Below are 4,223 nucleotides of genomic sequence, written 5' to 3' on the forward strand. Positions count from 1 at the left end.
TATGCAGATACCTGAAATGTCTCCATGACTGTTTTGTTTAAAATTTTCTTAATGTTACTGTGGTTGTTTGTGTTTATTACATGTTTTCAGTGTGACCTTATAGGAGGAAACTTTCAACAATGTTAAACATCAGTATTGAATCTATGTCAGCTCGTTCCTACTGTCCTAGGGCCAGGGTTAGGGATACATTTAATTTCTTCTTTGAGTCTCTTGTTTCTCCCAAGAACAATATCCTGGCCAATCATCAAGTCAGAAATACATGTTGAGACAAGATACTGTGCATCAATCAACACAGATGTGACTCGAAAAGCTGTAGTGTAGAAGTTTAAGGCCTTAAATCAAATTACCCCCCTGCGGTGTGGCCACAGCCACCACTGGCCTCCTAGCTCCGCCCCTGCCCTGGAGGTGGAGCTTCGGCCTTGAAACTTCGGCTACGGGGATCACAAGCCAGGTTACATCCAAAATGAAGCCTCAAGGGGGCGCTCCTTCAGCCTCCCCCTTGTGGCAGACTCCAAGCCGGGATAAACAGAAGGGCTGTGTCAGGAGGTGCAGCTGACGTGAAAACCTACGCCAAACTAAACATCTGAATCAATTTGCTGCGCCGACGCCTGCAGGGAACAGCTGAAACGATTTGCTTTTCTAACCCGACGAGGCGTAAGAGAGCCTATGTATCACTTATTAATCAAGAAGTCCCGATGGCCCTCATTCCCACTTTAATTCCTAATTTTTTCTCACCCTGTGGTGTTTTTTTCCATTAATTCAGTAGTTAAGCGGTTCACCCAATGATCAGTTACTTTTGCCATTGTGACGTTTTGTTTCTCGTGACTGTACAACATGACCGTGTCACAGCTTCAGTTCTTTTGTAGATCAATGCTGATCTTCCTACCCTGGAATAAAGTCATGTGCACCTCCTAAAGTCATGGGCTGTGATTGGTCAGCTCAACGTGTGATTTCTGGTAGTTAGCTTTCTTGCTTCCTCTGTCATACCCTTTAACTGTGTATCAATATATACAGTCAATGTTCATGCTACACAGCCATTGGACAGGACGATAAACTAAGTTTCGCAAGTTTCCAGTGCAACCACCAGACCTGTGTTGGTGTATGACGGTGGTTTGTCCATCAACACAGAACTTGGAAATGTCCACTGTGGCAGAAGTGAACGCCAGGCTTAAGTCAGTGACTGTTTTAACCAATGTGGCACTGGGGGAACCCACCACAGGGCGACTCTTGCATTCCTAGTTGTCATTATTTTTGTATTTCCTGCTTTACTTTGATATTAGGGCGACACGGTGGCGCAGTGGTTAGTGCTGCTCCTCAGAACAAGAAGGTTGTGGGTTTAATTCCAGGCCGGTTACCTTTCTGTGTGGAGTTGGTATGTTCTCCCTGTGTCGGTGTGGGTTCTCTGACTCCCTCATGCAGTCCAAAAACACGTATGTGAGGTAAACTGGGAGCTCCTCCTTAGTGAATGGAGGAAGTGGGTATTGAAAATGGATGGATGGATTTTCATAGTCTTGTTTCCTATTGTGGTCTCGGTAATTTACTGTTTTCATGCCTTTATTGTCCCATGAGTGTTTCATTGTCGGTCTTGCGCTTGATTGTATTCTCCTGCCCTGTTGTATCAATAGTCCTCGTCTCCCTTTGTCTGGGCGAGCTCGTTGTCTCATCTTGGTTGCCTTATCTATGTTGTAGCTATGTCCAGTTCAGGTTAAGGTCCGTGTCTGTGAGTATGTCTCAATTTTGTTTAACTTTTTTGGCATTATCCTCCCATTTTGGATTTGGTGATTATGTAGCTCATGAGTTTTTATTTTTTTGAAATAAAGAGTCACTCCACCCCGCCGCAACCTGGCCCGAGTCCGCATTTGGATCCTGCCACCAACACCCTTGCTTGACAATGGTCATTCTCCACCTCTGTTGCACAGATAACCAGAGCTGCTATGAGCAGAAGCATCTTCACCCCATGACCGAGTTCAGCTGTAGATCTCTTGTCCACCTTTTTTGGTGTTAAGACTACAAAAAAAACGCTCTGCAGGTCTGCACACCTTTTTGAGAACTTTGTCATCGTATGAGCCCTCGGTCCTTTGTTGCCGACTGTGCACGCTGAGCGACGGGGCCCTCAGGAGAGGCCAGCAGACAAAGGAATGCAACTGAGGCTTTGGCAGGACAGGAACCATAATAACAGGGTTTCAAAATTCGGACCTTAAAAAAAGCAGTGCAGCTCAAAAAGACTTATCCGCGCGAGGCAGTCCTGCATCGAAGGCACAGCGCTGCTCTGTCCCCCCGTAAAAAAACGACTTGTTGTCGGCGCGGAGCGAAACAAGGCTTGCTCGGGTTCGAGAACAACCTCCTTAAAGACGACGGAGGGCTGCGGCCTGCTAATCAGAACCATCCTCGGCTCTTTCTCTCGCCCTCCTCCGCACACACGCATGATCCGCTGCCCCCCCCCCATCCCCCTGAAAGCCCTGTTTAATTAGACCCCCCCCAACACCCCTCCTCCTATACCTCAGTGATGGTTTGTGTAATCTGCCCACCGCATCTTAGCTCCTCGCCGCCCCACATAATTGTCAGCCAGTTCCTCTCCAGTGGTGCTGTGGGCCTTTTTCCCATAACAGAGGCACAGAGCAGCGGGATAATGGCCCCCAGTTGCAGCGAGGAGAGAGCCGCTCCTCTCTGCCGTTTGAACTCTCGCACAGTCTTGGCTCCAGGCGGGCCGGCGGGCCTGGAGGAGGCAAGTTTTTTTTTTTTCCGAGCCGCTGTCGGAGAGAGGAGAACGGGGCCGGGATTCGCCCACGATTAGAGAGTAGCGTTTCGGAGTTTGGAAGAAAAAAAAAAGTGACCCCGCCTCTTCGCCGGGTTTCCGCTCCGAAGCGCGCCGCTCTCCGACTTCTGAAAGATCGGCCCACACGGTCCCAAGGTCTCGACCCCGATTTAAAAAAAAAAGAGGAAAAAAAACTTATATCCTTCAGTTCAGCGCTCATTAAACCGGAGTTAGTGAATGCCTCCATTGCTGAATGCTGGCAGAGACTTCTGCGCCCCCCCCACCCCCCTCCTCCCCCTCACTACCACCACCGCCAATCTGACAAACCCAACACCAGCAATTATGAAGGAAGCCAGTTTAACCACATCCACCTTGGCTGCAGTTTTAGAAGATTCCAGCAGCCTTGTAAAACTGCTCGGTTTCTTTGCGCGCATTCCAGCGTCATTGTGGCGGTTTCAGGGAGCAGCGCCCCGGGGTCAGCTAAACCGCTGTCCGCCGTAAGACGAGCTGCGCGAGGGGGGAAGAGGAGGGGTGGATGGCCAGTGGTGACGCTCCTGGGTAGGAACACCTTTGGATGGGGACCAGCGTCCTGCTTGGTCAGTCCGCTTTCCTGCGACACTGTCGCATCGCTCCCCCGTCCGGCTCTCCTCGGGCCTCGTTACCGGGGCTTCTCAGGACCTCAAGGACATGTGGATCAGCTGGCTATTCTTTATAAACGTCTACTCGATGCTGAATAACCAGCTACAATATTCATTGAGCCAAAGAACCTTCAGAGACATTTCAATGTACGACTTTGAACTGATAAAATCACCTCGCCTCCACCATAGTGTGTGAGCGTTTGAGTGGAAGCCCGACTGAATTCTAAACTTGCACATAACCGGAGGGATCTTCTTCAATGTGAAATGGTGTGTTGAAGGATCCACATTGCATTCATTTTCTTTTCATTTTTGACCAAGACACCAGTGGGGCACCTTCAAATGGTTAATTATCAAAATATTTCTACGGCTCTCCAGAAAACAGCAACATTTAGCCCTCTGATTACAGCCTCCCACGAAAACACTTGCTTTTAGCTTTAGCTAAACGGATGCTCTGCTGGGATCTTCCCAGTGAGTGTGAGGTGGTCTCAGGGCGTTGAGCCGACACCTGGTTGGAGATGCCGTGTCCTTGATGACGTCACAGAGTCCTGATATCCAAAACTTTATGTCTAAGTACATCGTTTCTGACCAGTCAAGGAAACTTCCCATTTCGAGGAAATTAGTTTCCAGGCGAGAGACACTTATCCTCATGCGAAAACAGCTGTAAAGTGACTTGTGCGCAATGTGGGGCATTCAAGACAAATAACAACCGGTTCTGCATAATTATGCCCCCAGGATGTGGAAACACTTTACGACAAGCTGCAAATAAACAGGAGGGAAAGGCTGAATTTGTTAGCGACTGAGCGCTAATGATGAAGACCAAGCAGAGAGGA

At 48.8% G+C, this 4,223-nt stretch overlaps 1 long non-coding RNA gene across 1 annotated transcript in view; it reads left to right on the forward strand.

Moving 5' to 3' along the window:
- LOC142899285 (uncharacterized) overlaps positions 1 to 4,223 on the forward strand; it is a 186,917-nt gene that overhangs the window by 95,522 nt on the left and 87,172 nt on the right. The window lies entirely within an intron of this gene.

Source organism: Nelusetta ayraudi, unplaced genomic scaffold (assembly GCF_046127955.1).
Source record: "Nelusetta ayraudi isolate G7.1 ecotype Tasmania unplaced genomic scaffold, CSIRO-AGI_Nayr_v1 ptg000071l, whole genome shotgun sequence".
Taxonomy (NCBI): Eukaryota; Metazoa; Chordata; class Actinopteri; order Tetraodontiformes; family Monacanthidae; genus Nelusetta; species Nelusetta ayraudi.